Source organism: Pipistrellus hanaki, assembly GCF_964339955.1.
Source record: "Pipistrellus hanaki genome assembly, chromosome: 1".
Lineage (NCBI taxonomy): Eukaryota > Metazoa > Chordata > Mammalia > Chiroptera > Vespertilionidae > Pipistrellus > Pipistrellus hanaki.
Window position 1 is genome coordinate 125657680 of NC_140503.1, and position 26580 is coordinate 125684259.

Genomic DNA, 26580 nt, shown 5'->3' on the forward strand with positions numbered 1-26580 from the left:
TGTATTTATCCTTCTCATACCCACTTCCCAGAGGTAACTATTTTCAAATCAGCTTTTGCTCTGGTTTTTTTTTCTTTCTTATTTTTTGATAACACGCTTAACTGCTAATATGAATTTTAGCTTTAGATATTATTTATTTACATTCTTGTATGAAAGATATTTCTCCTACTTCCACTGTCCTGCCCCACTAACCATTCATTTCCTTACCATCTAGCCTCTCAATATTGATATGTTATCATTTTGGGTTAGATCAGTATTAGTGTTTGCATTATTACAACTATATTATTCACAGCTAAATTACATTATGTATTATAATTTTTTATTTTGTATTATTTTTGGAGTTCATAATTATATTTATTTCATTTGCTTAGCTTCTCAAATATATCCCTTTTGGAGCCATCTGTTTTCCTATTCCAATGCAAATTGTTTGATCTTGGCTGTTACACAACTATTAACCATGGATCTCTAGTTATCTCCTTTCTGTTCACATTGTCTTTTCATTTTTATCCTGAGTTGGATCCAATTTCTTACTCTGTCTTAGTTTATTTACTAATTTTGGTAGAATCCATCCTCTAGTAGTTCTGAGATAGTATGCATGGGATTGTAATTATTTGAGAAATTGCTTGTCTAAAAGTGTATTTCATTTTATTTTTATTTTTACTTTTTTAAAAAATATTTTATTGATTTTTTGCAGAGAGGAAGAGAGAGGAATTGAGAGTTAGAAACATCAATGAGAGAGAAACGTCTATCAGCTGCCTCCTGCACACCTCCTACTGAGGATGTGCCCACAAGCAAGGTACATGCCCTTGAGCAGAATCAAACCTGGGACCTTTCAGTCTGCAGGCTGATGCTCTATCCACCAAGCCAAACTGGTCAGGACTATATTCCATTTTAAACAAGATTGATAGTTTTTCTAGGTATAGAATTATAGGTTAGAAGTCATTTTTCCCTCTTGGAATTTTGAAGCTATTGTTTTACAATATTCTATGTTCTATTTTTGTTTTAGATAAGTCTACTGTTATTTTGATTCTTAATTTTTAAAATGTAACCTTTTTAAAAGAAGCTTTTAGGATGTTCTCTTTATGGTCTAACATTTCATGACAGTGTTTATTAGTATGTATCTTTTTGCTTGTTTATTTTGCTATTGGAGCTCTGGTAGGCCTTTTCCGTCTAGAACTTCACATCATTCAGTTCTGATAATTTAAAAGTATATTATCTTTTTTTCCCCTCATTTTTTTAAATTATGGTATTATATGTGTCATACCTTACCAATCCCCACCCCACCCCCACTCCCATACATGCCCTTCCTCCCCAGAGTTTTTCGTCCATTGGTTATGCTCATATGCATGCATACAAGTCCTTCGGCTGATCTATTATATCCCCCATATCTCCCTCCCCTCCGCTCTGTAATTTGACAGTCTGTTTCTTTTACTGTCTCTGTATCTATCTTTTTGTTCATCAGTTTATAATGTTCTTTATTATCCATAAATGAGTGAGGTCATGTGGTGCTTCTCTTTCATTGATTGGCTTATTTCACTCAGCATGATGTTCTCCAGTTCCATCCAGGTTGCTGCAAATGATGAGAATTTCCTTCTTTTTTATGGCAGCATAGTATTCCATTGTGTAGATGTACCATGGTTTTTGGATCCAATCATCTGCTGACGGGCACCTAGGTTGTTTCCAAATTCTGGCTATTGTAGATTGTGCTGCTATGAACATAGGGGTGCATATATCCTTTCTGATTGGTGTTTCTAGTTTCTTGGGATATATTCCTAGGAGTGGGATTACTGGGTCAAATGGGAGTTCCATTTTCAGTTTTTTGAGGAAACTCCACACTGTTCTCCACAGTGGTTGCACCAGTCTGCATTCCCACCAGCAGTGCACGAGGGTTCCTTATCTCCGCATCCTCGCCAGCACTTGTTGTTTGCTGATTTGTTGATGATAGCCATTCTTACAGGTGTGAGATGGTACCGCATTGTCGTTTTGATTTGCATCTCTTGGATAATTAGTGACTTTGAGCATGTTTTCATGTGCCTCTTGGCTTTCCTTCTGTCTTCTTTTGAAAGTATTCTATTTAGGTCCATTGTCCATTTTTTAATTGGGTCATTTATCTTCCTTTTATTTAATTGTATAAGGCAAGCTGTCTGTAGATGTTGGAGATTAAACCTTTATCAGTGATAACATTTGCAAATATGTTCTCCCATACAGTGGGCTTTCTTGTTGTTTTGTTGATGGTTTCTTTTACTGTAAAAAAGCTTTTTCTTTTGATGTAGTCCCATTTGTTTATTTTCTCTTTAACTTCCATTGCCCTAGGGGCAGTATCAGTGAAAAAGTTCTTTCTGCATACATCTGAGATTTTGCTGCCCGTGGATGCCTCTAGTATTTTTATGGTTTCCCATCTTATGTTTAAGTCCTGTATCCATTTTGAGTTTATTTTTGTGTATGGTGTAAGTTGGTGATCTAGTTTCATTCTTTTAAAAATAAAATAAAATAAAATAAAAGTACATTATCTTCTAACTTTCCATCCCTTCTTCACTTTTCTGTTCTTTTTAAAATTTTTAATATTTTTATTGATTTTTTACAGAGAGGAAGGGAGAGAGATAGAGAGCTAGAAACGTCGATGAGAGAAAAACACCGACCAGCTGCCTCTTTCACACCCCCTACCGGGGATGTGCCCGCAACCAACGTACATGCCCCTGACAGGAATCGAACCTGGGACCTTTCAGTCCGTAGACTGATGCTCTACCACTGAGCCAAACCGGTTTTGGCTACTTTTCTGTTCTTTTTTCCCCTCAAACTTCTATCTTGGGAATGTTGGAAATACTGAAGTCATCTTATGTGGTATGGAAGATTGATCATAAAGACAATGGCCAATAACCCCTCCAAACTCTTTATTCACACTCTGATCCTCACATTAACAGGTGAACTCTATTATCTTTCTCATAGAATCTGGGTTGGTCTTTTGAGTTGTTTTTCCAATAGAAAGTGGCAGAGTGATGTTTGAGACATATAGGCCTAGGGTATAAGAGGATTGGACATGTCCCTTTTATTCTTTTTCTTCTGTAAATTAGCTTAGATTACTGAATAGTGAGAGGTGATGTGGAAAGAGGCATTGGAGAGTGAGAGGGCATCTTGGATTAGAGCCCCAAGCAGTTATAAGTCAGAATATACTTATGTCACTGCCTTAAGCAAAAGAGGAAAATACCTATATGCTAAGCCCAGTCAACCAACAAATTTATGAAAAATAATAAATTGTTTTAATTCACTAAGTTTGGGGGTGATTTGTTATGAAATAATAAATAACTGATACATTATCTCATTCTCTAATACCTTCTATCCCATTTCCCATTTCTTTTCTATATTTAAATTTATTCACACATTCTTTTTTAGGAGGATTCCACTTTCTGGGTTTTATATTTCTCTTTTAACTCTTCTATTAAAAATTTAATTTACATTATCATGTTTTTAATATTCAAAAGCTATTTTTTCTTTGAAAAATTTTAATAGCTTTCTACTAGTGTTCTTATTTCAAGGATGTAAACATCTCATTTTTTTTTTAAAGAAATTAAATTACAGTTTAAAAGTGCTTTTGAAATCTGTTTTTGTTTCTCTTGAAGTACACTTTTAGATTGTTTTGGTTTCTGTTTTTCCATCGATACATTTCTTAAGTGTTTGGTGATCCATTTATTTTTAATTTTCAAGTAGTGAGAAACTGACCAAAAATTATTTCCTTGATGAAACTTGTCAATTATTGTACTTCACTTGGCTTGGTCATCATCTAAATTCTATCTATAGGGCCTTTTTTTGGGCCTAATTAGATTTCCTGGAAAGGAATCCTAGAGGGAAAAATACCGTACTCTAGAAGCATTCCCGTAATCTTTCCAGCCAGGGTTGAATGCAAGGTTTGGATGAGAGGGAACAAACATTCGCCCAGCATCTGCTTCTGTTCCTGGGAGGGTTGGGGGGGGGGGGCGCTGTGCTGCAGCCAGCATGGAGGTGCACAGGGGCTCCTCCCCTGCACATGTACTACAGGCTGGAGTGCCTGCAGAGGTGGTATAGCAGGGTGAGGGCTGCGGACACTGAAGGTATACTTGTAAGGTGCAACAGCCTGAGGAGCAGCAGCAGCCACAGCAGCACAAGGTGCTAAGTTCTGTACAGCTGTGGGAAAACCTTCAGACTGGCAGCTGTCAGTCAGCCCTTGCTGGGCAGCACCAGCCCCCACCAAAGTCCGTAGCCCAGCAGTCCAGGCTCTCAGACCTGATTCTCTGAGCTGTAGTAGGGAGGCCACAAGAGGCCGGAGCATTACCAGTTGGAGCCAGGTGCCAAAGAGTTGGACTGGCGGATAGCACTTGGCATTCCTTGAAAGCCTTGAGGTCTCCCACCTTGCTGCCAGCGTGGATTAGATCTCCTCTGTGCTAACTGGTTGGATGTGTAATATGGAGGCCTTCCCTGAGCCTGTGGAACTGCGGGCACAAAGTCGCCACCAGCTGCAGGCTGGAACTGACTTAAGAGGGCATTGGCAGGGGGTGCTCTCATTTCGGCCACCTGCTGCATATACTGGTTGGCCAAGTGAGTCTTTCCCTCTTCCTTCCTCTGGGCCAGGGCGACATACAGTGGCTTGAAGCCCACGATGCATCCATTCATCTCAGCTACTGCCCTGGTGGTCTCTTCAGCAGCTGAGAAGCAGACAAAGCCAAACCCTTTGCTTCTCTCATTCGGCTGCATTCCCTTAGCACTGGTGATAGATCCAAAAGGAGAAAACTTTCCTTCTCATTGCAATGGTGTCATCCAACTTCTTAACTTAGAGATTCACCCCCTGGAACTGACTAATTCTCTCTTGCTTCAGCTGTTCAAATTTCCGTTTTAACTAGGCCTGCCGTTCCACTTTCTTCTGTGCACAACCTACAAAAATGACTTTCCCACTGATTTCTTTTCCATTCATCTCTTCCACAGCCTTCTTGGCATCCCAGTGTTTTTTGTAACTCACAAAGTCAAAGCCTTTGGATTTTCCAGTGGGATCGCTCTTCACCTTGACATTTAAGCTCTTACCAAACTGGCTGAATAGCTCTTTCAGACTCATCACCCACCTCTTCCCCAAAGTTTTTGATATACACATTAGTGAACTCCTTGGCTTTGGCCCCAAGCTTGGCTTCCCGCTCTTTTTGAGACTTGAATCTGCCCACAAACCCTGTGTGGTCATTGAGGAGCATGCCATTTATCTTCTCGATGGCCTTGTCTGCAGCCTCTTGGGTCTCCTTGCTGCTGCTACCTCCTAGGCAAGGAAAAAAATGATTCAAAAACCAAATAACCCCTCATGAAATTCAGCTCAAGGTTTGAAGACTTCCTAGCTTGCCCTATGGATGTCAATACTAAGAACCACAAATTGCAAATTTAATAGGTCATTTTGTATCAAAAGGTCAATTATGAAGCACCTAGAATTTTTCATTTAAAATAATATATTCTCTGGGTTCTGTTATGGCTTGGACAATGTTAACTCCCTCTCCCCCCTCCCTGTTGTGGGTTTTGATCTTCCCTGCTTCCCCAGAAATAGGTTTTATTTGATGTATCAAAATCTTTAAGCTTTTCAATAAAGAAAAAATTCCATAAAAAATAAAATACTGTAATCAGATTAGAAAGAAAGGCTATATGGGTTGTTGTTCAAAATGTAGATTTTTCATTTAGGAACCTCTCCCTATTTTTAGTATTGTATTTCTGCCATCACCTGGGCCTGGTATGCTAGCATTTGAAGATGCCCTAGAATAAATTTATAGTCTTAATTAGCAATCACCCTGCTATATGGTATGAATGACAGTTTTTAAGACCAAATTGCTTTTTATACAGATTTTTAATGAATTATCTTATTTTTAGCTCCATATTACTTCCCCCTATACCTACCCCCAGTTTCAGAGATAAATGGTGCTTCTAACTTTTGAACTTTTTGGAGTCCTTATGTGCTAGTCAGCCTGAAACACATATTTAACATTCCCTAGTCTCTTAAAGTAGTAAGTACTAATTCACTTGGTTTTTGGGTTTCAAACTGTACTTTTGCTGGTGGTCTTTACCCTGCTTTTTTGTCAGTTTGTGACTTTAAAAAAATAACACTTTGAATTTAATTGTGCCAAAAAGCAACCCACTGGTGTGACCTGGGTATTCCTGGTGCTAGTCTCTAAAGTCAATTCTCAAGCTTTCTTGGAGAATTTTTTGTCTAATTATCTTTTAATAAATTTATTTTAAGCTTAAACTTGCTTAGCAGTGACTTTTATTTTTTTTAAAAAATATTTTTTATTGAGTTTTTACAGAGGAAGGGAGAGGGATAGAGAGTTAGAAACATCAATGAGAGAGAAATATTGATCCAGCTGCCTCCTCCACACTCCCTATGGGGGATGTGCCTGCAACCAAGGTTCATGCCCTTGACCAGTATCAAACCTGGGACCCTTCAGTCCATAGGCCGACGCTTTATCCACTGAGTCAAACCAGTTAGGATATTGTGACTTTTTTATTTTTATTTTATTGATTTTTTACAGAGAGGAAGGGAGAGGGATAGAGAGTTAGAAACATCGATGAGAGAGAAACATTGATCATCTGCCTCTTGCACACCCCCTACTGGGATGTGCCCACAACCAAGGTACATGCCCTTGATTAGAATCGAACCTGGCAACTTTCAGTCCGCAGGCCGATGCTCTATCCACTGAGCCAAACCAGTTTCAGCAGGTGACTTTTATTATTTGCAGTTAACAACTTTGCCTAATATGGTACTAAGTGATAATAATAGCTAGAATTTGTGATACTGATACCAAGTGCTATAGAGTAGTTAATATCTCTTTAAATCAGGGGTGGGGAACCTTTTTATGCCAAGGGCCATTTGGATATTTATAACATCATTCCTGGGCCACACAAGATTATCAACTTAAAAATTAGCCTGCTATATTTGGCCAAACATTTAATTAACCCACCCCTAATACCTTGGCAAGGCCAGACCAAATGATTTCTCGAGCCTTATATAGCTCTCAGGCCGGACATTCTTCACCCTTGCTCTAAATTGTTTCATAAGACCTAAGTATTTTAGCCAAGAAAGAAAAAAATGTGGTCAAATAGTTTTAGGAAATGTCACATCCTATGTCTCATTTTTTAGATTTACAATGCATATTAGCATATTAATCCTGCTTTAAAGAAATTTGTTCAACCCTGTCTTCCCAAACTTACTTTTAAATTGAAATAAAACTTGTAAATATTTTGCTGGATATGCTTTAAAAATGTTGAAATAAGTAAATATAAGCTGGGGAATTTGGAGAGGTTTAATGGGTCCAAAAGTAGTGTCTTAGCACCATTCTTTTTTTCTAAAAATCAAACAATTTAATCCAACATATTTTAGAGACAAATAAAAACTAAACAATAAGAGAATTCAACATAAAATTTTCAGCTACAGTAAAACTTAGAAATGTAAGGCCTGATATATTTAATATGTATTTATATGTTTATTTATATGTCTCTGTGCATCTATGAATACATACATATGAGAAGAAATGAACAATTAAAGAAGCTAAAAAAAAGAACAATTACCTCCAATGCCCCAATTCCCCCCAACACAATTTTAAGTAAAAGAAAATACCAGTCAACATTCATGATTGAAATACATTCCTTCATCAATTATAATCATAGGCTGGCTGTGGATATAAGAGGCAAAATTAATGCATTCTGTGAATATCAATTGGCTATAGATATAGAATTACAGGGAAGAATATTATATTTTTATCATTGTTCATAACTAGAGGCCCAGTGCACAAAATTCGTGCACAGGGCGGGGGTCCCGCCTGTCCCTCAGCCCAGCCTGCACCCTCTCCAATCTGGGGCCCTTCGAGGGTCCCAATCCAGGACTGCTGGCTCCCAACTGCTCGCCTGCCTGCCTTCCTGATTGCCCCTAACAGCTTCTGCCTGCCAGCCTGATTACCCCCTAACCACTCCTATGCCAGCCTGATTATATCTAACTGCTCCCCTGCCAGCCTGTTTGCCCCTAACTGCCCTCCTCTGCCAGCCTGGTCACCCCTAACTGTCCTCCCCTGCAGGGTTGATTGCCTCCAACTGCCCTCCCTTGCAGGCCTGGTGCCTCCCAACTGCCCTCTTCTGCTGGCCATCTTGTGGTGGCCATCTTGTGTCCACATGGGAGCAACCATCTTTGACCATATGGGAGCAGCTATTGTGTGTTGGAGTGATGGTCAATCTGCATATTACTCTTTTATTAGATAGGATTTTGTGATACATTGTTTAATCAGCAAAAGTCATAATAAACTTATGAACACAACTTTTTTTCAGAGAGCCATTTACTGCTATTACACTGAATATATGGCAATACATAATATTACCTTTCTAAAATCTGAAAATTCTTGAATTCCAACATGGAGCAAGGAGCATGACTCAATATCCCTGTTTAACAACATTTAAGGTAATTTATATTTGTTTTAAATTTTACAAGCTCAAGTAAAGTAGCAGAAGTTTCCAAAAAATAATTTTACTTGCCCTTGATATTAACATTTTTCCTGAACTTTCCAATCTGCTTGAGATTTTAAATATAATTGGTTGACATAATATTTAAACAACTGCCAAGTCAACATGGGTCATTTTCAGAAAATACATCATTTCTTGTAATGGCACATCTGTGTAGGGTTCTTCTCTAATAAAGTAATGTAACTTGATCCTGAAAGACCTTAATAGCATTTTAAATAATATTTTGTATATTTTCCAGAAAAAAGAGTCATCAGGTCAAAGGTACTCCTTTCCCCCTTTAGTATTGTAGGCTACTATGAAGAAATACAGGACATCTTTCTCTTGAGAAAAGTTGAGTATAATAATATTTTACTGGCAGCAGAGAGAAGGAAAATATTAGTTTAAATCAGGACAGAACCATAAACTTTCTACTGGCCAGAAGTAGTACCAAAATGAAATGATATTTTAGAGACAAAATCAAAGCTAAAACATCCTTTGAAATATACAGGTCATTCTTGTCAAAAAGGAATAAAAATATGTGTAGGAACTTTATAATTTTGAAAATTATAAAATATATATAATTTTATTTTCCCAAGATCTCTGAAAGGGTGATAGTACCTTAATGAAGTCACCAGAGTGAGAAGTCTGGAGGTTCAATTTTGTTCATATACATACAACTGATCAGTTTTAGAGATCCTATCCTCTGCTAATCACACTTAAAAAGTGTAATATATAAACTAGAATGTAAATTTATTGACTTATAATGGCTAATATATTTTTCCAGTGACTACTGATTTTGTCTTTTTCATCTATTAATCTTTATACCTTAATATCTAAGAAATGAATAATCTATAGTTTACTTGGTAAACATGATGTCAAACCAAAGAGAGAAGGATAGTTTTAAAGGCTCTTTAACTCAAAATTATCCGTACTTAGTCCACAATAAAGAATGCCTCGTTAGCAAACAGAATATTCTTATTTTTTGATTTGAGTCATTATTCTCTGGACAGTGCTAGATAAATATTGCTAAATCTTGAACTTTGGGTGTCAGTTCATTATACTTCAAAATCACACACTTTGGCTAAACATGCTCCTTTTTCAGATTTGTTACAAAAAAACATTTTTTTAAAAGGTCATAGTCTTAGTTTTAGTCTTTGGGAAGCATATGGAGAATCTAGATAAGAAATCTGACTTGTTACAAGATCATGTTATAAATATACTAATCAGAACCAGACAGAAACATGGTGTACCTTTGAGAAAGATAACTAGATATTTGGTTCCACTTCAAACTGATGTTCCTTAAGCATTTGTTCTGCTTTGGGGGAGAGGGGAGACCACATTTTTGCAAAGGTCACCACAACATTAGCACAGTGAAGGGAAGCAAGCTGGAGGGACCTCTAAGGGCAAATGATACCCTCTCCCGTGTTGTCCTAAGCAGTTCAGCTCTGACTATGAACTTGTATACCTAACCAGCAAAACAAAAGCACAGAAGTTACCCAAACACCCTCTTTCCAGGTGTTTTTAGAAATCATTTATTACTATTCAAGCATATTCCTGATTTCTAGAAGCTTGTCAAAGCAGTTCTTCTAACCACATTTAGTATTGATAAACACAATTTTTTTCTCTTTGCAATGTTCCTAATGCTATATGTTTTCTTAAAGATTAAATCTCCAGGACAATTGCCTGGGTGGCTCTCCCCTAATCCACCAGGATTGTGGTTTTGAAAATTGATTTCAGAGAGGAAGAGAGAGAAAGAGAGAGAAGGATGATGATGATGATGATGATGATGATGATGATGATGATGATAATCATTGATTGGCTGCCCCACACTGGAGATCAAGCCCGCAACCTGGGCATATACCCTGACCAGGAATTGAATCATGACCTCTTGGGCTGGGCCAGGATTATGTTTTAGACCTGAAGCTGTAAGATGGGAGCCAAAAAGATAGGTATGAAAATCAGGCTGAGGGACTAAAGAAGGCATTCTAAAGGAGATGATTGCATGTGAACTGAAGTTTAAAAGACAAGTGATAAGTACATAGGTAAGTTGTTTGGCAGAGGGAATACTATGGCATGGAGTAGAGTATGTATTCTTCAGTCTGCCAGGAACAAAATGTGTAGGTATGGGGTTGTCAAGATGAAGCTAGAAAACCAGGCAGGATCCATGAGTCTAAACTTTTCTAAAGCTATGAGGTGTCACTGAGAGATTTTAAGTAGAGTGCCAAGATCAATGTTTTACTTTAAAAAGATCATGGTGGCAAGTAGATGGGGGTGGAGCATTAGACTCTTGGAGCCAAAACCTTTTAGGAGGCCACAGCATGGACTGGAGGGGAGGAACTAGAAGAGTGGCAGTTTTAAGAAATATTTAGAAAATTGCTTTACAAGATTTTATGACAGATTAGATGAGAAGGGTGTGGAGAGGATTCTGGGTTAGGAACTACCCTGTTTCCCCGAAAATAAAACATCCTCCAAAAATAATACCTACTTAGAGGTTTCCTTCTGAATGAAATATAAGGCATCCCCCCGAAAATAAGACCCCCCTAGGCTCTGTCTCAGAATGAAAATTAATTTATCGTAAACTGGTTGCTAGGGCCGCCCCGACTGGCGTCTAGCAACCAGTGACGTTATGCGAAGTCCTGAAGTCACTGCTGTGTGGAGGCGGAGCGGTGGTCTGAGTGAGTGGTGAGCGCGAGGCGGGAGAGAGGAGGAGACTTTCGCAGATGCGTGTAGAACAGGAGGATTAAAGCAGACTGGACGCGTCGAAGGTGCTGAGTGCTGGTCTGTCTCTGGTGACACTACCTGATGCTTGCGGCCGCCCTCATGGTGACTGAAGGTTCTCAGTCAGTGGCAGATCCTGCTCCAGCCCAGATCCAGGCCCCAGCAAGCCCAGTGACAGTCCCCAGGCAGGCCCCAGGGGGTAAATGTCTGATAAAGGGGTAGGGGGGATGCCTGGTGAAGGTGTTCAGTGGCACAGGGGTGAGGGGAGGGGGATCACTTAAAATGACACAGGAGGATCAGAGGGGGCAATCAAAATGACACAGGAGGATCAAATGGGGTTACTAAAATGGTAATCCCCCCTCTGATTCTCCTGTGCCATCTTGATTCCCCCCTCTGATCCTCCCTGTGTCATTTTAAGTGATCCCCTCCCCCCACCTTGATACCCCAATTCCTTTTTTTTTACCCCTAGAAATGAGCGCAAAAAGAAAAAGCTACTCCGTGGAATACAAGAAAGGAATCATGGAAGACTCTTGGGGCCAAAATCTTACTGCTTTCTGCAAAGAGAAGATGTTGAGTATCCGATTGCTCTGAAAATGGCGAGCAGAGTATGGTAACCCCATTGAACAAGTGGACAAGGGAAATGCTAAAAAGCGCAAGTGTGGATCAGGTCGGCAACCATTATTTTCTGAGCTGGAAGAGCTGATCTGTGAATGGGTTGTTGACAGGAGAGCAGAGGCTTTGGTTGTGAATAGGGCTCAGATTCAAGAATTTGCCCCTGCAATGGCACCACAGTTTGACATAGCCCCCGAAGACTTCAAAGCATCACAATACTGGCTGGATAATTTCTTTCAGCGAAGTGAACTATCTTTAAGAAGATCTACAACATTGTTTAGGTTGGAAGATACTCAAGTTATTAAGCGAGCACTTGCATTCAAGTCCTTTATTGATAATGCTGACTTCTCTAAATACAATCTTTCCAACATGATTGCTATGGATGAAACTACAGTGTTTATGGGCTAATCATCTCAAACAACAATTGAACAGCGGGGTGCCTCCTTAGTGTACATTCCCTCCACTGCTTATGAAAGTGCACGTGTTTCCTGTATTTTGGCAATTCATCTGGATGGCACTAAAATCCCACCTTTAATCATTTGTAAGAGCAAGAAGGAAAAGATTGAACGTGTTTTGGGCATTTTTATTCTTGAAACTGAAAAAGCCTGGGCCACACAAGCAGTTATAAGGAAGTGGGTCGATTTAATGCTGCTGCTTGTTATGCAAGGGAGCCAAAGAGGTCTCCTAGTCTGGGATGCAGCTAGCACTCACCACGCTAAAGACATGAAGACATTTCTTCACGAAAGAAAAATAGATCAGATAATGATTCCAGTAGGAATGACGGCCTATCTCCAGACTCTTGATATTGCAATAAACAAGCCATTCAAAGACAATTTGCGCATGGAAATTAATGACTACATTGAAAATAGAATAGAGAGAAATCAGCGTGGAAACTTTGTGAAACCTAAACTGCAATAAGTTGTGACTTGGGTGAAGAATTCATGGTAGAAAATCACTGACAGTTGCATTGCAAATGCACTATGAGCAGGCTACCTTGACAAGAAGTACTCATTTAAAGACAGTGCTATTGCTAAACATGAGAGATTTGGTCCACTGATTCTGAAAGAAATGGAGTCACAAGAAATTCACCAGGAAATTCAGGAATTGGATTGTTATGATGATGTTCCAGAAGATGAAGACATGATTGTCCTTGAATAAATGAGTAAATTCTTGATACCGTAGGATTCACAGTTTGTCTGGTTTGTGTTGACAACTACCGTACTACTGTACCGTAGACAGGTAATAAATTTCCTTTATTTTCATTTAACAATAAATGTGTACCGTATTCTTCTTCATGGAAAAATAAGACATCCCCTGAAAATAAGACCTAGCACATCTTTGGGAGCAAAAATTAATATAAGACACTGTCTTATTTTGGGGGAAACAGGGTAGATGGGTGGTTTTATCATTCACAAAGATCAAGAATATAGAAGGATGTGTAGATATGGTGATAAATGGAGAGGAGATGGTGATTGTTTTGTATGCCTAATTCTTTGAACATACAATTTTCACTTTAATTTACCATCACATCTTAAAATATAGTCTCTAAACCCTCTTCAAAGAAGAGAAAGTAAAATGACTCAATTATATTGTATATGAAAGCATCGGGGATTCTGAGAACTTTTTCCTCTAAACAAATGCTTTTTTATTTCCTCTCTAATTTCTTTTCTTGCTCTTCTTTCCTCCTGCCTTTCCTTATCATGTCTTACAAAAAATAATTTCCTCAATCCTGCTCATCTATTTGTCAACATTACCACATTGCAATCAGGATTTACTTTGTTTCATTGTTCCCTGAGAATCCACCTGTCTATTCATAGTACTTATTTGCCATTTAAAATCGTCTATAGTTAACTGGTTAAAATCCTGACTTTCTTACAAATGTTTATCATTTAAAAACTTAATTATAAATTTCCTTAAAAGTTCAAATTATTTGATACCTGCCAAGGTAACAATATTTTGTTGCCTAAAGGATACATTCTTAAATTAATTGACTTCTTGGTATATTTCATTCTGATCATTAGCAATAAACTTGGTCCCACAATAAAATATTGAATATTAAGCTTATTGGACAGCCTTCTTTATGTAGGAACATTTTAACTTAACAGTCACTTTCTAAGGTACAGATTATTACAGGATATTTATTTTTATTTTTCAATATTATTTATGGTATTTCTTTTAATTTTTTATTTTTATTTTTCCATTATAGTTGATATACAATACTATATTAGGTTCAGGTGCACACCCCAGTGATTAGACATTATATACTTTACTAAATGTAGAATGTAAGGTACAGTAAATCTCATACCAACTGACACCACACATAGTTAGAAGAATGCTGTACTTTACATCCCCATGACTCTTCTGTACCAACAAATTTGTACTTCTTAACCCCTTTACCTTTCTCACCCATATCCCAAACCCCCTTCCATCTGGCAACTGTCAAAATATTCTCTATATCTATGAATCTGTTTCTGTTCTCCTTGTATATTTTGTTTTTTAGATTCAATTGTTGACAATAGGAGTTTATTTGCATCTTATTGTTCATATTTTTCTCCTTCTCCTTCTCCTTCTCCTTCTCCTTCTCCTTCTCCTTCTCCTTCTCCTTCTCCTTCTCCTTCTCCTTCTCCTTCTCCTTCTCCTTCTCCTTCTCCTTCTCCTTCTCCTTCTCCTTCTTCTTCTCTAAGACCTGTTAGAACTCACAAATAGAAGAGATGCAGAAAGGAAGTTTATTTTACTTTTCTTGAAGGGAAAGGGCCCTTGCATTGCTAATCAATACAAGGGCAAGTAATAAATAGTGGCCTGCTCTTTTAAAGGGTAATGGCTGCTGTTGCTAGGCGACAAGGAAGGGAGGGAGATTTGGGGCTGAGATAGTCTGCAGATGTCCTAGGGAAGTGTCTTGTTAGTGTTTTTCCTAAGCCAGTAAAACATGTTTAGAGTAAAAATTATGAAGAGTTTAAAAGAGGCTTGTTTGAAGAGGTGCAGGAAAGGGAACTTGTTAACTAGAAACTTCTTGGTGCAAATTATCCCCAAGTTGTAAAAATGGCAGGGAGGATGGGTATGCAAGAATGTAGCCTTGAAAGTAGCTTATCTTGTCTTGCCAGCATTTGAACAGAGGACTGTTTGAATCAGAGGAGCTAACAATCTTGGGGGTTTATTACCAGGTGATTCTCATAAATTGTGGAAGGCTACAGCAAGAAAAAAAAAACCAAAACAAAAAACAGGTTTTTTTCTTACCCTCACACTCACAAAAACTTTTAACATTTCATGTGATGAACTTCTTTCATTCGGGCTCTGATACCCACTGAGTCCACCCCTTGAGTGTGTTGCTTGAAGAGGTGGCTTGGTGATGCTTTGGCATGGTCTGAAGCTATCTAGCAGGTGCACTGACTCTGGGGCCTTCCAGGAGGTACAGAATAAGATCAGCCACTGCCTGTGTTCTGCCTGAGGCCATCACAGCTTCCCAGCTTGAGCTACAAAGTGATCTGTAGATGGCTGTTCCTTATGCTGGGTTTGTAGGTGCTCAGGTGAGGCCAAATTTTAAACAAAGACCAGCGGCTGCTGGTTCCAGGCCTCGGGCCACTTAGTGAGAGGCAGGGAATGAAATACACACAAACTGTCTACTTTGCAAACAGAAAGCCGTTTTCCTTGGTGTATTAGTTTTCTGTGGCTGCTTTAACTAAGTGCCATACAATGGATGGCTAAAAACAATAGAAATTTCCTCTCACAGTGCTGGAGGCTAGACATGGAAAATCAAGGCATCAACAAGGCCATACTTCTGAAGGTGCTGAGGAAGAAACCTCTTGCCTTTTTCCAGATTCTTGTGCCTTCCAACAATAAATAATGTGTAGTGTGGAAAAAGAAAAAGAATACATCATATTATACTTATGGGTGCTGTTACTTTTATTGTCTTAAATTTTGAGAGAACATATTTTAAAAGAATAGTGGTCTCTAGTAGTAATTTCCTTTTTGGAGAATGATTTTAATATATTCAATAAGAATCCTTATATTAAGTTGATTTATAAAATGAATGCCAGTTATTGACACTGGAATGGAATTGGGAGAATATAATTTTAAATGCATACTTTGTTTCAAACTATGTGTTTTTTGTTTTTATAGTTACTGAATGGTATCTGTTTCTTATAATGTCTACTATATGGAATGACCTAAACTTACATTGTTTGCTAAGGACTCAAGATGAGAAAGATTCCATCTATAGTTGTCAAAAACATTATGAGTTGTTTACATAACAATGTGTCACCATTTTTCTTACGAGATCATCCAGTGATTTTCTTATATCAATTATTGTATTTTTCAATTCTAAATCTTCTCTTTGCTTCTTTTATTTATTTGCTGAGATTTCCCACTTTTTTTGAGGAACATTTTATATGATAACTAGAGGCCCGGTGCACAAAATTCATGCACAAGGGTGGGGGGGGGGGGGAAAGGGATGGTGTCCTTCAGCCCAGCCTGCACCCTCTCCAATCTGGGACCCCTCGAGGGATGTCTGACATTACGTCTAATCCCAGATTGGGCCTAAACAGGCAGTCAGACATCCCTCTCACAATCCAGGATTGCTGGCTCCCAACTGCTCACCTGCCTGCCTTCCTGACTGCCCCTAACTGCTTTTGCCTGTCAGCCTGATTACACCCTAACCACTCCCATGCCAGCCTGATTGATGTCTAACTGCTCCATTGCCAGCCTGTTTGCCCCCAATTTCCTTCCTCTGCTGGCCTGGTCACCCTTAACTGCCCTCCCCTGCAGGCTTGATCGCCTTCAACTGCCCTTCCCTGCTGGCCATCTTGTGGTGGCCATCTTATGTCCACATGGGGGCAGGATCTTTGACCACATGGGGGCAGCCAGCTTGTGTGTTGGAGTGATGGTCAATCTGCATATTACTCTTTTATTAGATAAGATAGAGGCCTGGTACACAGGTGGGGGCCAGCTGGTTTGCCCTGAAGGGTGTCCTGGATCAGGGTGGTGGTTCCCTTGGGGCGTGGGGCGGCCTGGGTGAGGGGCCTGTGGTGATTTGCAGGCCAGCCACGCCTCCTGGTGACCAAAGTGGAGGCTCTGGTATCTGGAATTTATTTACCTTTTACAATTGAAACTTTGTAGCCTGGAGTGGAGCCAAGCCTTCTGCTTGCTCAGTGGCTGCCGCCATTTCTGTTTGGATTTGTTTACCTTCTGTAATTGAAACTTTGTAGCCTTGAGTGGAGGCCTAGGCTGGAAAGGGCAGCGGAAAGCTTGGCTTCTTCCATTGCCTGGGAAACCCAAGCCTCCCTCCTGCTCTCTGTGGCCACAGCCATCTTGATTGGGGTTAATTTGCATACTCCCTCTGATTGGTGGGTGAGTGTGGCTGGTGGGCATGGCTTGTGGGTGTAGCAGAAGTATGGTCAATTTGCATATTACTCTTTTATTATATAATATAAGATTGGCCTGTACTATTCAAAAATGCTAATATCACGAAAGACACAAAAGACTGTGGAATTGTTCCAAGATAATGGAGACTAAAAAGATGTGACAACTGAATGCAACCTGTAATCATAGATTGGATCCTGAACCAGACAATATTTTTCTTTTTATAAAACAAAACAAGACAAAACATTAGTGCATTGACTGACAAAATTTGAATGTTTTTAAGTTAGGTAAGAATATTATGTCAAGGTTAATTTTCTGAGGTTGATCATTGGGCTGTTTTTATATAAGAAAAGTAGTTGATAATAGAAGAACTCACACTGATTATTTTTTTTTTTTTTAGAAGAAAGAGGCATCATATCTGCAATTTACTCTGAAATGTTTCAAAAAAATTTACTCTGAAAAAAAAAAAAAAAAGAGAGAGATGAAACATATGGGTAAAAATACCTGCCTTGTTGGGATGTGAGAACCACATGAGCTAGTACATATTAAGCACTATACTCATTTACTTTCACCAAAAACATGGCCCTTCCCTAGGATAAGCCTAAGATAACTTATTTCATAAAATACTGAAATCTCACTATAAATTCCTGTAAACAAATTGACTTTTCACCTAATTTTTCCTCTGTTGTAATCTAGCCAAAGTGTTTATTTACTGAACGTACCCAATGATCCTAGTTAAATGGTTTCTATACTTGAAATTCAGTCCTATATGTTAGTTTTAATCTCTGAAAATTCACAATGTTTAAGTAAATGATTTTTTATTTAGGTGGAGAAAAAAAATAATTTGTTATTTGCAGGCTAATTTGAGGTTTGGGCCAAACAAGAAGACTCACTTGGCTTTTTACCAAATAAAATTAGATTTTTGGCAACACGATTCGTGTAATTGTCTTTGAAGCTGCTGGCGGTTTAGGTATTGTCTATACAAAGTCTTATAGTTTAGGGAACAGAAACCCCCATTTTTCCTCTTATAAATTTAATCCATTGTAAACACAAACTTTCAAAGTTTATTCAGGGATGCTAATTACTTTCTTCTTCTATTTTTCCATGGTGAAGCCATTCTTGGATGTCAGCAAGCAAGATTAAACTTTAGGAGCATGTGAGGCCAAAGGGAAAATGCTTTATTGTTTTTCAGTCTTTCTGGGTCATTCAGTATTTGATTATCTAGACTAAAAATGTGCAGGGGAAACATGAATAATTAAATTGTTCAGACAAGCTCTTGTACCTTATTTTGGTTGAAAGCTTCACTCTTGTCAAACTTTTTTTCCAGAAGAGCTAACAAGTAGAGTAGTTAATCTTCTGTCTTTTTTCTATTTCCTTTCAAAAAAGTATCAACAACTGACAAAATGTCTCCATCCCAAATCTTTATTCCCTCTACCATAAAGGAGTATTATCAATAATGAGAGGAAAAAAAGCAGAGATCCTTGAAAAGATAGACTTGGTTATCTAGAACTTTCTGATTATAAAAAGGAAGACAGAATTTGAGCCTAAATTTGGCATCTGGCTTTTTATTTTCTTGATAAGTCTCCAACAATGTTAAAGGCTATTTTCCTCTTTCTTCCCATTACTGGCTTTTTATTTTTTTTATTTATTTTTTTTTTTGGCACTTCAAAAGTAACAATGGAAATAAACGTTTAACAGATGGTCCCAGAGGTTTCCCTGACACACACACATAGTACACAAGGAAAGCATAGCCAATGGAGGCAATTAGATCTTGTTTTAATTGATTCTATTTCCCCTCAGAATATTCACCTAATCACATATTTTTGTTGTTGTTTCTGCCCTTTATCATTGTGGTCCCTTGCATAAAGTTTTTTTTTTTTTTTTTTAATATATTTTATTGATTTTTTACACAGAGGAAGGGAGAGTTGGAGAGATAGAGAGTTAGAAACATTGATGAGAGAGAAACATCAACCAGCTGCCTCCTACACACCCCCTACTGGAGTGTGCCCACAACCAAGGTACATGCCCTTGACCGGAATTGAACCCAGGACCTTTCAGTCTGCAGTTGACGCTCTATCCACTGAGCCAAATCAGTTTCGGTCCTTGCATATACTTTTTTGTTCTTGCATATTTTTATTGTTCAGATTATTACAGGTGTTCCTCGCCGCCCCCCTCCTTAGCTCCCCTTCACCTGATCCCCAACCCCACCCCACACCCTTACCCCCGCCACTGTCTTCATCCATAGATGTAAGATTTTTGTCCAATCTCTTCCCGCACCCCTCAGACCCCTTTCCCCCTGTGAATTGTTAGTACAATCCCTTTCTATGTGCCTGATTCTATTATACTCACCAGTCCATTTTGTTCTTCAGATTTTTTTTATTTTTAGATTCACTTGTTGGTAGGTATGTATTTGATGCCTTTTTGTTGTTCATAATTTTTCACCTTTACCTTTTTCTTCTTCTTCCTCTTCTTTCTCAACATTTCGTGTAATCCTGGTTTGATGTTGATAAACTCCTTTAACTTTTTCTTGTCTGTGAAGCTCTTTATCTGAACTTCAATTCTGAATGATAGCTTTGCTGGGTAAAGTAATCTTGGTTGTAGGTTCTTGTTGTTCATCATTTTGAATATTTCTTGCCACTTCCTCTGGCCTGCATAGTTTCTGTTGAGAATTCAGCTGACAGTTGTATGGGTACTACCTTAGGTAACTAGTTGTTTTTCTCTTGCTGCTTGTAAGATTTTCTCTTTGTCTTTTGCTCTTGGCATTTTAATTATGCTGTGTCGTGGTGTGTTCCTCTTTGGATTCCTCCTGTTTGGGGTCCTGTGCGCTTCCTGAACTTGTAGGTCTATTTCTTTCACTAGGTAGGAAAAGTTTTCTGTCATTATTTCTTCCATTAAGCTTTCAATATTCTGCTCGCTCTCTTCTTCTGGCACCCCAAAAATCTGGATGTTGGTATGCTTTAAGCCGTCCTGGAGGCTTCTTACACTATCCTTACACTTTTGGATTCTTCTTTCTTTTTGCCTCTCTGATTGGGTGATTTTTGCTTTCTTATATTCCAGATCTTTGGTTTGATTCTTGGGGCATGTTGATCTATAGTTGAGTTTCTGTATATTCTTTATTTCAGACTTTGTATGCTTAATTTCTGGCTGGTCCTTTTCCATTTTTTTTGGTATTCTCATTAAGGTCCTTGAAGGTCTCACCAAGCTTCTTGGAGGTCTCATCAAGTTTCTCAAAGGTTTTTAGAAGATTCTTGAGTAATCTTTTAAATGTGATTCTGAACTGTGTGTCGTCCAGTAGTTTATTCTCCTCCATCTCTCCCATTCGTGTCATGCTTCTGTGTTTCCTCATTTTGGCTGCCTCCCTGTGTTGATGGAGTGGCTTTGTGTGGTTAGTGACTTATAGGGGTCAGTAGCTCAGCTTCCCCAATCACATGAGGTGGTTGTTTTTGCTATATCTCTTTGTGGGCTTAGTGCAAAGTCTTGGTGTAATTAAGTCTTGATTGCTGTTGGTACACTGGGAGGAATTGACCTCCAAGCCAATTGTCTGTGAGGACCTGCTGTGTCCATAAAGGAAGAACTGCTGCGCTGGAGACAAGCCTTGTTTCAGTGGGGCTTTGGTGCTCACTGAAACAGTCTCCCGAATGTGTCACTTATGGGTGTGAGGGATTGAAACTGAGCACTAGAACTCTGGTTTCTGGGTCTCAGTGAGGTACTGTTCAGCTACTGTCTGAGGCCAGTACTGTCGCAGAAGCTACAGTGTGAACCACAGTCCTGCCTCCTTGGATCTGTTTGCCCCAGGTTGCAATTTTGCTAAACTGCAACACAGAGTGCCATTCATATGTAAAGTCCGCTGCTTGGAGCTTGGATGGATTGTAAGGGGTGGAGTCTCAGGGCAGAGTCTCAGGGCATCAGTAGGCTGGGGCGTGGCCAACAGTGATGGCTGCCATCTGCTGCCTCTCCGATGGCGTCCCCGCGTCTCCCCGCATCTCCCCGCATCTCGCACCACAGCCCAGCAAACAATCTCAGCTCTGCAAGCAAGCCATCCTCACTTTCTGACCCAATGGCAGACAGTCTAGTCTCTCCGCAGAAACTGGATTTCAGAGAAATCGGGAGCTTGTCTCTCTTTGGGTTGAAGAAAGCAACACCCTCCACCAGCCTGAATCCTTGCCAGCCCTTACTGCGTCCTCGTCCCCCTACCTCAGTTTTTCAGCGCTTGTGCCCTGGGTTCTCCTCTTTCTCCTTCAATCAGCTGTAGGGCTTCTTCTCAGCCAGCTCTCGTTTGGTTTTGGGGAGATAGACGTTTGTTTTATAGTTTTTTTTGGTTTTTTTTGGTGTTTTTTTTTTTTAACTTGTGCCCAGCAGCCGTTTAGGAGTGTTTACCTATGCCGCCATCTTTGTTTCTCCCTTGCATATACTTTTTGAAGCATTCTTCAAGGTCAACACCCTGTGTCCTTTAAAAAAAACAAACAAAAACGTAACTTTTATTGATTTCAGAGAGGAAGGGAAAGGGAAAGAGAGAAAAACATCACTTATAAGAGAGAGTCATTGATCAGCTGCCTCTTGCATGTGTCCCACACTGGGGATTGCCTCATGTGGGGGATCAAGGCCACAATATGGGCATATACCCTGACTGGGCATCGAACCTGGTTCATAAGTCAACTCTTGACCACTGAGCCATACTGGCTGGGCATCCTGTATCCTTTTTATCCCTACCTCCACACCACAGAAAAGAAGTGTCATATTGTTAATACAAATAGCTTCACCACAGCAACTCTGCAGAGGTTCCGTAGAAAAAAATTAGGAAAGTTCCCCACATCTGCATCTGGTTCTCTCATAAAACCAGAGGTCATAGGGTGGAAATAAGCCAAGAAATATTAGCAAGAAGAGGAATAAAGGAATGAGTTAAAGGAACATAGTGGGAAAATGAGAAATTCCTCTTTGGGACAGCCCATGAGATATGTTAACTGATAAGAACTGGGAATCTAATTTCTTCACATGGCCTGGAGAGGATACATGGGCTCAAGGCCAGGATGTTCACAAACATTAAAAGGGCACATAGTCTTAGCTATAGAAAGCAAGGCCAAATTCTGAATCTGAGCATTCCAACGCATGAAGGGACATACAATAGGTGACTAGGCCAAGGTCTACACGAGGAAGAACAATCAAGAAGAAGAAAAACTAAGCAAGGCCCTAGGCAGGGGGTTCACAGGAGGCAGGGAATGCTGATGAGAAGCAGAATCCTGCATAGGCAAAGGTCCAAAGCAGCAGCAAAACCAAAGGAGACCTATGAGCCAAGGTCTGAGATCACTCTTCTCAGCCCTGCCTTTATAACTGGGAGAGGCCAGGGCAGGGCATGGTGGGAGCCCAGGAGAGGCAAGGGATTCTGACAGAGTTGTTCTCAGCTATAGAACTTCTATGGTCTTGCTGGCACCAGTGATGGGAGTAAGGGTTAAACATCAATTTTTTATTGTGAAGATTCAGATCCACTTGGAAAGGTCCAGGAGAAAGGGAGGAAATGGAAATGGAAATATGAAGGGAGGAGGAGTGAGAAGGCACTCAGAGATCATTAATGATTTTTCCCCCACCTTGTGAAAGAAATAGACTTACAAGTCCAGGAAGCGCACAGAACCTCAAACAAAAGGAACCCAAGGAGGACCACCCCAAGACACATCATAATTAAAATTCCAAGAGCAAAAGACAAGGAGAGAATATTAAAAGCAGCAAGAGAAAAACAGGTAGTTAGCTATAAAGGAGCACCCATATGATTGTCAGCTGGTTTCTCAACAGAAACCATGCAGGCCAGATGGGAATGGCAAGAAATATTCAAGGTGATGAATAGCAAGAACCTACAGCCAAAAATACTCTACCCAGCAAAGCTATCACTCAGAATCGAAGGCCAGATAAAGAGCTTCACAAATAAAAAAAAGCTAAAGGAATTTATCACCACCAAACCAGAATTATATGAACCCCTGAAGGGGGTTCTTTAGAAAGAGGAAGAAAATAAAGATAAAAATTATGAACAACAAATATGTAACTATCAACAAGTGAATCTAAAAACCAAGGGAATTAAAAAACCTGATGAACAATATTAACAGTTGAATATAATAGAATCAGAGGTATGGAAGGGGAGTGGACTGATGATTCTCTGGGAAAAGAGGAGTGGAGGGTGCAAGAAGAGACTGAACATAAACTGTGCACCTATGGATGAGGACAATGGGGGGTGGGGAAAGGGCAGAGGGTGGGATGGGAACCTGGTGGAGGGGGGAAAAAAATGAGGAACTTTTGTAATAAAATGAACAATAAAGATTTATTAAAAAAAAAAAAAAGTGGTCATTAAGAAGTCTGACTTCCTGGGGTGAAAATGTGCTAACTAAACTTGTGGTAATCATTTCATAATATATACATAAACCACATTGTTATATTGTACATGAAAAACTTATACATATTATCCTATCTAATAAAGAGAGAATATGCTAATTGATCTTCATGCTGTTGCAAAGATGGCAGCATGCCAATAAGGAGGGAATATGCTAATTTACCACCTAGCCCTCAAAGATGGAAGCACCCACAGCCAATAAGGAGGGAATATGCTAATTGACTGTCCCACCCCCAAAGTTGACAGCGCCCACAGCCACAAGATGGCTAGACCCAGTCCCCTCAGCCCTGCATGCCTGCTTGCTAAGTCCCCCAGTCTCCTCAGCCCCCCAGCCATCCAGGGCTACCTGAGGCTCAGGTAACCAGGGCCAGCTGAGGCTTGCACTGCTGGCAGTGGCAGCAGCAGGGGTGTGATGGGGCATTGCCTTCCCCTGATCACTGGATTACCTTCTGCCCCTGAGGGCTCCTGGACTGTGAGAGGGGGCAGGCTGGGCTGAGGAACTCCCCCTCTAGTATATGAATTTTCATGCACCGGGCCTCTAGTGTGTTAATAATATCTCAGTAAAATGGAAAGAGAAGGCTGGCTTGAAGTTACAGTAATTATATTTAAACCCCAGCTCCATCATTTGCTAGCCAAAATTGGATTCTAACTCATAAAACCAGAGCAAGTTATTGAACCTTTCTATGTCCCACCTGTGAAGTGAGGATAATAGAGTATCATTCCTCATGAAGTTGTTGGGAGGATTAACCATAAATTGCTTAGAAGAGTGCCCTATCCAGAGTAGGTGCTCAATACATCTTAGCTGCTGTTTTGTTCTTTAGGTATATTCTCAGAAGATAGTTACTGATCAATCACAATGGGTTACATACTTTGCTAGGCACTGGAAAAACTGTGGTAAACAAAATGCACATCATTTCAGCAGTTAATAAATGAACAGAGTTTGAAAATCTAGGTAAGAGTCTGTAAAACAAAAATTATGGAATGTTGATCTGAGTGACACAAGATGTCCAGAAATTATATTTCCCATTAGTTATGTCATGAAAATAGAAAAGAGTAAGAGTATCTTGGAGAGAGCTGTGTCATTATGAGAAACATGTTATGTACAGCAGTCCATGGGGGACATAATCCATGGGAGACACAATGCAAGACTTCCAGCAGATGCCTGAAATTGCAGATAGCACTGAACTCTATATGTACTGTGTTTTTTCCTATACATGCATACCTATGACAAGGTTTAATTTATAAATTAGGCAGTAGGAAATTAACAATAACTAATAATAAAATAGAAAAATTATAACTATCAAAAAATAATTAGAATGTAGTCTGTCTCTGTCTCAAAATATCTTATATGCACCTTTTTTTTCTTTTTCAAAGAGATTTGTTATTTTTACTAGATATTGTTTTTTGGTTCTCTTACTCCTCACCCAAGGATAGTTTTCCATTGATTTTTAGAGTGAGTGGAAGGAAGGGGAGAGACAGAAAGAGAGAGAGAGGGAGAGAGAGAGAGACGGCATTGTGAGAGAGACACACATTGATTGGTTGCCTCCTGCACATGCCCTGACCAGGGTTGAGGATCCAGCCTGCAACTGAGATACATGCCCTTGATGGGAATTAAACCCAGGACCCTTCAGTCTCTGGGCTAATGCTCTTCACACCGAGCCATGTCAGCCAGGGCTTGACTCACCTTTTTACTTAAAGGAAGCACTTTATGGATTCTATATCCAAATTGCCAGCATGACTATTTTTGCTATTTTTGCACTTTGGGGGTCACTATTAAGTAAAAGAATGGTGACTTGAATACAGCACTTTGATAGTGTGATGGTTGAAGGGCATTTTATGATAAAAGCTGTCTAATTAAAATTAAGTAATCATTGTGATATAATAAAATGATTTCTAATTTTGTCATACCTTTTATAATTTATATAGTCCTATATGTACCTTGTAGATACAGATTTTGAAAACTAGGCATTTTATTTATAAACTGAATTTATAAGCTTCTACATTATAACATCATACTAAGGCTACATAAACAAAAGTATAAAGTTAAATATAATTCAAGTCTTGCCTGAAGGATGAAAGATTTAAATATTTTATAGTTCTTCTAACTTCTGAAATCTATCTCTTCCTTTGGCTCCTGGAATATTAATAGAGAATAAACATATCAACAATTTCACATGAAATTTGAAATGAAAATACTTGTGGGAGAAGCAGTACGTATGTTTATATGTTGGGTCCTTTCCTAAAAGTTTGGGAAAGACTGCCAAGCTGTTGAAGCAAGCAGGGCAGAAGCAGGGGTGTCAAGGTGCTGGAGACAAATTGAGCTCATCTTTCTACTTAAAACCCACTGATCCCCTGAATTGATTCTGTAACTCACTCTTATGACACCTAGCGGTTGTAGCCATATCTGCATCAGCAACATACACATTTCTAAAATAATATTTTTGATTTTTCAAAATGGAAAAAAATTACTTTGAACTGAAAAATCGCAGTTTCATCACTGAGAACAGGGCAGAAAACCACTGTCTTTTGTCATTGATTTGAAAGCTACATTCCTTAGGGGGGAAAATATATATATATATATATTCTTTATTTCAGAGAGAAAGGGAAAGGGAGAGATAGAAACAGATAGAAACACCAATGATGAGAGAGAATCATTGATTGGCTGCCTCCTGAACACCCCCCACTGGGGGTTGAGCCAGCGACCCAGGCATATGCCCTTGACCAGAATTGACCCCAGGACCCTTCAGTCCACAGGCTGACGCTTTATCCACTTAGTCAAACCAGCTAGGGGACATTCCTTAAAATTCTTGAGTATGTTATGCAAAAGGGGATGGACAGAATGATCAAATCTTTTATGAGGTCCATTGCTATATAACATCAGGGAGCCTAATGAACAAGTGAGAAATGGTTCCCTTGGTTTAATAATTTGATAAGAGGAAAGAAACAAAAAGTCAACTGAAATCAACCCTTTTCATCTGGAAATTAGAGGCCAGTATGTCACAGGCTGAGGTTTATAGATTGTGATGGTAGGTGGACTCACT

General features: G+C 39.3%; 1 pseudogene across 1 annotated transcript; it reads right to left on the reverse strand.

The window, feature by feature from the left end:
• Positions 1 to 3814: 3814 nt before the first annotated feature.
• LOC311620882 (polyadenylate-binding protein 4-like) lies at positions 3815 to 21159 on the reverse strand (annotated as a pseudogene). Its single transcript has 2 exons — positions 21096 to 21159; positions 3815 to 5311 (listed from the first exon to the last, which is right to left on the reverse strand). The product of its transcript is annotated as a polyadenylate-binding protein 4-like (transcript).
• Positions 21160 to 26580: the final 5421 nt, after the last annotated feature.